Source organism: Lytechinus pictus, chromosome 16 (genome assembly GCF_037042905.1).
Source record: "Lytechinus pictus isolate F3 Inbred chromosome 16, Lp3.0, whole genome shotgun sequence".
In the NCBI taxonomy this organism is placed as follows: domain Eukaryota; kingdom Metazoa; phylum Echinodermata; class Echinoidea; order Temnopleuroida; family Toxopneustidae; genus Lytechinus; species Lytechinus pictus.
In genome coordinates, this window is record NC_087260.1 from 10,418,482 (window position 1) to 10,426,607 (window position 8,126).

At 37.6% G+C, this 8,126-nt stretch overlaps 1 long non-coding RNA gene across 2 annotated transcripts; it reads right to left on the reverse strand.

Moving 5' to 3' along the window:
* Positions 1-2,584: 2,584 nt before the first annotated feature.
* On the reverse strand, positions 2,585-7,899 carry LOC129277176 (uncharacterized). 2 transcript variants are annotated; one of them, XR_010296127.1, is made up of 4 exons: positions 7,527-7,899; positions 5,403-5,551; positions 4,205-4,317; positions 2,585-3,277 (listed from the first exon to the last, which is right to left on the reverse strand). It is a non-coding gene; the product is annotated as an uncharacterized LOC129277176 (long non-coding RNA). The 2 variants fall into 2 exon arrangements; XR_010296128.1 differs by lacking the exon at positions 7,527-7,899 and adding an exon at positions 7,244-7,355.
* Positions 7,900-8,126: the final 227 nt, after the last annotated feature.

Below are 8,126 nucleotides of genomic sequence, written 5' to 3' on the forward strand. Positions count from 1 at the left end.
CAAGAGTGGTAATCATAAGTGTGAGGGTGTGTGGGTGTGTGTGTGTGATAGATAGAGAGGGGGGTGAGGGGAGAGAGAAAGCGAGCGATGTATAAAGAACTAGGAATTCAGTAATCCGTGTGATTCACAAAACTTCTACTCTTGCTCTCTTTTCATATTTAAAGCTTTTTTTTTCATTTTCTTTCCAGAAAAGGAGACTCTTACACGATAGTATTGCGAACTCAGTATCCACGACAGCATGTCTTTACACCCAACCGATGTCAATATCTTTCATTTTATCAGTGATCGATGAACATTACGCGTAAATTAAATTCTGAGACTTATTCGTTTTTAGAAATCGGGTCACCTATTTGATCAGCCTGCAGTCTGTAATTAGGAAAGCGAGGACAATAGAAAGAATAGAAGAAGGCGCATTCGAACGAAACAAACATTCTCATTCTCTTCCAAGCTTTAATTGCATTTACTCCATTATTCAATTGAATGAAGCGATAAACAAAACAAAAATTCAATATGCACTCAGGACTTTTTCCAATTTGATCGCCTATTTGTTTCGTCGAGTTTTCATTTGAAGAAGTCTCCCACCTATCAGAATTCAAATTGCATTTAAGATTGACGTCCATCGTGCTTGCGTTACTTAACAGCAGATGATAAAATTAATGACAATCCTCAAATTGGCAATATTGTAACTCTAAGAATTATGGTTCATAATTTCATATTTTATCCGTTATCACTGATAATTCCCAACATCCAACATAGTGGCCCGTATTCTGAAGTCGGGTTTAACTTAAACCTCAGTCTAAGTTAAACTAGAGTCTAACTAAGCCACACTTAGACCGCGGGTCCGTACTAACTCCAGTTTTGCGCGATTTGTGTTTCTGAAACTCCGTTTTAGTTAAACCCCGGGTTTAAGTGTCGTCCAACTTAAACCCGCGGTCTAAAGTTAGACCGCGGGTTTAAGTTGGTGGTCGTAGTGGTAGTGGATTACTGCGCATGTGCAATTGAAGCAGAAATTTGGCCTGCTGCTATTACACATGCGCAGTAAATACAGGCTCCGTTGAGTTGTGATAATCGACTTCTGCTACAAGTTCTTCAACAAGTTACAATATCGAAATATAACCATGGAGGAAAATCATAAGAAGGCAAGGAAAAGAAACTGGGACAGTACTGAAAAACCCCTCCTCGTTCACACCTCATTTAAATAAAAATAATGATAGGCCCTATTCAAATTAATGAATCAATGTATTTCACCAATGGTTCCTACTTGTACTTCAGACTATTTCATTGAATTACTAAAGCCGAGATAAAACACTGATCAAGATCCAGCACATAAAGGAGGGCTTTTGGGGCCCGGGTCCCCATGTAGCCGGTAGTCGAAGGGGGGGCGGTGTGCCAAAAAGAGGAAGGGAATAGAAGGGGGAATAGAAAAGAAAAAAGGAAGGGAAAAGAAGAAACAGAAAAAAAGGAGAAAGAGAAAAAAAGGGGAAATAGATAAAAGAGAAGGAGAGAGGGAAATACAGGGGGGGGGGGGTGATAGTGCATGATTTGAATAAAAGAGCTGAGGCAACTATTTTATATTTGACCTTTTGGGCGCCAATTTGGTGTTTGATCTGGGGGAGCCAAATTTATATTTAACCTTTAGGGCACTTACTTAATATTGAACCTTGGGAAGGGGGGCCGGGGGGGGGGGGTTCAATTGATATTCACGCTTCCACCAAATTATTACTTTTTTAAATAGGCCTACAAGGCCTTTGTCTGGATATGCATTTCTTATCTTCACACCCATGTCTAGGACGTTTTTATCCATGGACAGCGCTAAATCTGTGTCCCTCTCTCAGCCTCATGAAGATCAGAAAGCCCAAAAAACAAAACAAAAACAATTATTTAAAAAGAGAGAAAAATGGGTAAAGTGCATGTAACTTGCACCCCCCCTTCTTAAATTATCGAGAAATGCAAATTAGAACCACCTGCCCTGCCCCCCATGAAAAATTTGTATTCCTAGCTGTTCCATTATAAATGCCACCTTTGATGTTTTTAAGAAAATAATAACAAGGATGTTTTCAGGAAGGGGGTGGATGTTAATGCAGCCCTTTTATCATTGGCATTGAGAAGAAAAAATATGCAGAAAACCTCTTTTGCCACACACTGCTCATTATCACCCTTCATCTCACTTTTGACAATGAATGTTGTTCAGGATTTAAACTTTGGCAACTGGGGGGCGTTTCATCAAACAATTAGTCGGTGGTTTTCTCCGACTAAATGTGATTTTCACCGACTAATTTCATTTTCACCGACAATTTTGCCATCACCGACTAAATTCCATTTCATCAAAATTTGTCGGTGATTTTCTCCGACAAATTATTGGAAACCACCGACTAATTTCGTCGGTGGCCTTCACCTACCGACAAAACTTATTTTCACCGACTAATCAGCCTTTTGAGGGCCTTTGCAGCTAAAATCGATCAATTTCAGTTGATTTTGAATATAACATTTTAATAAATTGCTTATTTTTCATTTCATTGAGAAAATTCAAAGAAAATGTATTTATTTTTAGTCAATGACAAATAAAAAGTAGACATTTCAAGAATAATATTTTCATCTTCAAAACTATATTATATCAATCAATACATAGTAAACATCTTCAAATGTACACATTTTTTCAAACATAATTTTCTTTAACCCAAATAAATTATTGTGCACTTTTTAATCAATGTCTGATAATGTCTGAAAAATGCGACCTCATTGACTTTTGTACAAGTTTTTTCAATGTTCATTAGTGTTGTTGGTGTTGCTGCTGCTGTGGTTATCGTGGTTGCTGGAATTGCTGTTTGTTTTTGCTGCTCTTGGTGTTGTGGGTGTGGTTGTTGCATCTCCTGGTGCAATAAGTTATTTTTGCTACTGACGTTGCTCAAGGTGTTGCCTGTGTGGTTGCTGTTGTCATCGCTGCTCCTGCTGCTGTTTACGAGTGTGGCTGTTGCATCTCCTGATGCATTTATTGATGTTGTCGCTTGTGTTGTTGCTTGTATGATTGCTTGTTAGAATCCTTGCTGTTGGCTTTGTTTCTACTGTCGTTGTTGCTACTGCTGTTGATGTTTACCACTGTGGTTGTTGCATCTCTTGATGAAGTTATTTATGTTGCGCCCGATGTTCCCTGCATGGTTGTTGGAGCTCCTGCTGCTGTTGATGTTGTCGGTGTGGTTGTTGCATCTCTTACTGCAGTTGTAGTTTCGGCTGCTGATGCTGTTGTTGCTCCTGCTGCTGTCCATGTTCATTGAAGTAACTGAAATGGATTTAATGTATAGAGCATGTGATACTTTATTAATAAAGATATCAATTTCCATCATTATTGATATCAGTCATTTATTCTTAATTTAATTATCATTGTTAAAACTTACATTTTTTATTTCTAATGTTTGAAATAAGAACTTTAAGTTCTAAGTGGTTAAAATATTGTCACCAAAGCCTTATTAAACAATGAAAATAAAAAAGTTAATAACAAACAAATGCATAAGAAAATAATTGAAATTTCCTCTTTTTTATACACAATTGATTTAAATGACTTGGGATTTTCTCATTGGTTTACAAAAGAAAGGGAGTCAAAATCCAAAATTATCACATTTGGTCTTTATTTCTTGAGCCAAATGCTGATTTCATGCAAGAGTCATGTTATCATATTAAATAAAAATAAAAAAAAACATCAGGAACAGCAGCATGATTTCTGAAGCGAGTGCACAATCAACAGGCAAGATCCTTAGGCACCCCCCCCCCCTACCAAGATCAAATTTGAATTAGTGAGGCTTCATGACTGCTTTTGTAGGCATTACATTTATACAGGCCTACAAGAGATTTTTTTTTTTTTTTTTGGGGGGGGGGTAATCTTCCAGTGTTACTCCCAGACAAAGCAGATGGTGATGGGACGGGGGGGGGGGTCTAATAGGAATGCAGAACAATGGAACATTCATTTACTACTTTGGCAATAGAAAGCAAGTCACACCATCTAGCATTGATTGATATTGGTTGTTTTACAACTGTCCAAGAAATATCACCATTAATCCATTAAGCATCTAAGCACTTATAGATGTCATTGTTTTCAAATATTTAAGTAGGCCAAATAAAGAAGAGAGCAGTACCAGTAATTTTTTTTTTAATGTGACTTTACTTTCTTCGCCAAAGTGAGGCAGTCATAATTAAGAGTGTTTTAACTTACAAGTGACATCACATTTCCTGCCTTCTTGTCTGGCTCTCCTAAACCTTCAACCATTTATACTTGTGTAACTTTGTATCTCATGTCTGTCTGAAAAGTTTGGTTGTAGCCTCCACCTGAAGGAAAAATAGTATTGAAATAACTAATTAAAATATTTGCCATAATCTGGTATTTCTTCTCACATGTATGTGTACATGTCTAAAAACAGGAAATAAAACATCTTTTGATTACCAGGTTTCATATAGAAGGGGGTAAATAAAGGGTTCAAGTTTTTATTATGTTAATAAAAATACAAACAATAGTAAATGGCATATGCTCTGGCTGAGAAACTTAAAAAGTGAAATTATTCCTCACAATGTAGCTTGTATGTACATACACATGAGCAAGTAGTGCTAAATGGATTGGGGGGTGGGGGGGTGCATGTTAACTGCAGGGTCAGCGGAAAGGTTTTTACAGTTAGCGGGCTGACCATGCAAAAAATCATAACCAGATGGCCATTTCATATTTTTCAGCCCCCGCACTGTTTTCCAAAATCTTTATAGAAATATGGAACTATGCACTTCATACCTAAATGTTAACTTGTAAATGGCCATAAAATAACACTTTTTGTTTTAATGCATGATATCACAGCCAGAAATAAGATAAAGGTAAAACTAGAAATTAACACCCTTAAGCAATACAAAATGTTCAATTGCTAACCTTTCCTGTGATTTCATCATAACAGTTAAAAAACATGGTTCTTCCATACTTGAGAAGGTTTTAAATAAACAAGACAACAGTACATTTTGATAAGGTGCTTTGAATTTGGTCTAGGTAATTCACTCTTTTTATTTTTACAAGGTTACAATACTTTACAAAAATGGTTCACTTTCTCTGCAGCTTGTACCCTGTACCACCCCCACCCATTTAAACCAATAAGGTTGCAACATAATTTCCCTTTTGTGTACTACTACATTTATGAACTGGATTAGCTGCAACCTTCTTGGAAATTTATAATCCTTGCAATTTTGCAAACTTATTTAATCTTTGGTGAGGAATTATTAGGTGCAATTCCAAAGCTTTATCAATAATATCCTTCTCGAGGTCCCTGAGCCAAACCATAGCCATATATGTGAAAACTGGAACGAAATAAATTGTTGTTGTACGATGACATGTTAATAAAGTATGTGTATTAATATTATGCAAACAATTCAATACTTACCCACTGTCGCCAAGAAGCCATTTTTCTTCATGACTTTCTCGTTCAAGATTTTTTTTCAGTTGGCATTCTCTGAATATTTTGGAATCATGAGTTCCTCCTGGCCACCTGGCAACAAGGTTGATTAGCAGTCCATTGTGATTGCATACTGCCTACAGAAAATGAAATGAAAATAAAATTGCCCCTTAGAAACATATAGTATATCAAAAATACCTCAGGGTCAACTGAAGCAAAAGTTAAAGATAAATTCCAGTTTTGGTAACGATCTAAAAATGACTTTTTACAGAATCTAATATAATGACCACCTAAGTGTCTGTTTGTATGAATAAAAAATATGTGCCAAAGGATTCTGGAAGAAATTGTGTAATTGCTGAGAAATAAGCAAAATAAGCGCGGATTCGGTCACTTCCGTCGGGTCTTTATTTTAGCAATAATAATACACTGTCCCACGTGTGCCTATCTGTGTTGGTGATCTTCAGTGTGAACATTTTTCAGCGTAGATTTCAAGATTTCACAAAGTTCAGTTTATGTAACTGTACCAGATCTAGATCCTCGATGATATACTGACAATTAAGCCTTGTTTTACAGACTTTCTCATGAAATCAGTGTTTACTGCAAATACTGGAATTTCTCTTTAAAAACTAAAGCACTTTTGATCGTTCGGCCCACGGCCTATATGGCGCTCGTAGGCCGCTAAGTTGTTATCACTGGGCAATTATTTTGGGGGCGACATAAAGATTTTATGTCGCCCCCGAAAACATGATTTTGGGTGATTCGAGGGCGACTTTAGGCATTTCCAGGGCGAATTCACCCGCCACCCCCTTGTATTTTTGGTGAATTATCGGATGGTCTAATACCACATGGTCAAGTGGCCATGAGACCAAGTGGTCATTAGAGTTGATTAGACTAATTGGATATTAGACCAAGTGGTCATTAGACCAAAAGCAAATTGGACTAAGTGGGTTAAGCCCAAATGTTGTTACCCCATCTGATGATTAGACCAAGTGATAATATAGTATACCATCTGTCAGTGAACCTATTTTTTCGCTGCTTTTGTTCTACTTTAAGCTACATAAAATATTTGAACTCAAATTCATTTGACCGTGAAATTCTTCCAAATCTTTGTGCTTCATAAGAAGCATATTAAATCATGCATATACAGGATGTACTTTGCAACACATTTCAAAATGGATTTTCTCATAAACTAATAAAGAGTTCCCTAATCAGGTTTTTTGCAGTTTTAGTTAGGGTACTTAATAAGGAACTATTCTTTCATAATAATAATAACCTTGAAAATACAGCTGAAAATCATAAAAATCAATGTTGCGATACCTCTCCTCGTATTTCTACCCCAGATTCGATCAGCCATTTTGTTAAGAATTTTGAAAATGAAAGGAGAGGTATCAGGTACATCATGACAATTTTTCAGGGTTTTTAGAGGTTCCAGTCTGTGCCTCGATGTCAGGATGCTGACACACGATGATAGACCTTCGTTCATATAATCGTGGTAAGTGCATAATTTCTGTTTTCACAATTTTCTTTCCAAGTTATTGTGACGGTGTGACCACATACCCTAGTCCCGTGAGTATGTGTATTTATGCACGGTGGGCTACTGGGCTCCGGCCGGAGCTCCCTGCCTGGCCCCTGGCTGGTTAGAAGGATTGTAGTACGGGCACTAGCGGTGCACTGAGAAGGAAAACCAGTGCGTACGATAACCTGTCCCTGGCCTGGGTTTATTCAAAATAAATGCCATGCACGCAGACCTAAACTTCATGCCATACCTCAAAAAGCTCAATTTCGTTATCATCATCATCACCACTTAGAATTCTAACACTTAAACTTACAATTACAACTAACGTTACAGGTACAGCTATTTGCTTGGCATTCGATTTGACAGTTCCCGTAACATCGTGGTTGACTTGGCTAACTCGTGGATGCTATTATCGATGATCAACTGATCAGAACAGCTGATTATCGATCACATGCAGAGCGCGCTACGCTGCAGGGTGAGTCATTTTGAGCGATGATTCAACTAGGCCTACCACTTTTCTACAATAATTCTAAGTTTATGAAAATAAACGATGTTAGATCTAATGATCAAAAGAATGTAAATGCTGATCGACTTACCAACTGCGTAAAAACGCATGGCGGTGAGAACTTGAAGGTGCTCTGGCACCGCATTAGTGCGACTTGTGTGTCTCTCCAAAGATGGCGTCAGTTCCTCGATAATGTGTAACGCAGTTTGCTTCGTGAAGCGATACCGCTGCAGAAATTCGTTGTTCTCATAAATATGAAAGGGGTTTTTCCTTTCCACCAATGGCCTCTCGATCTGTCTTTGATTCCATTCGAGCATTTGCTCTCCCCGTCGCAAGGCAGCTAGCAGATCAGCCATTTTGAAAGTTAAACCATGGTTTAAACTACCCCTAGGCGGAGTCTAAATTTTGCGCAAGTTAGACTCGACTTAGACCGAGGTTTTAAGTTAAACCGGACTTCAGAAAGTGAATTCTTAAACCCGCGGTCTAAAGTGAGATTTAGACTGGAGTTAGACCGGACTTAAACCTGAGGTTTAAGTTAAACCCGACTTCAGAATACGGGCCAGTGTATCTAAGGCCTATACTTCAAAACTAATTCAGAAAATTTTGATTATTTATATATAATTCTAATGTAGAGTTGCCCACAAAGGCATTATTTATGAGAGATTTGTTGCCAATTTAAAGATTACCTTAT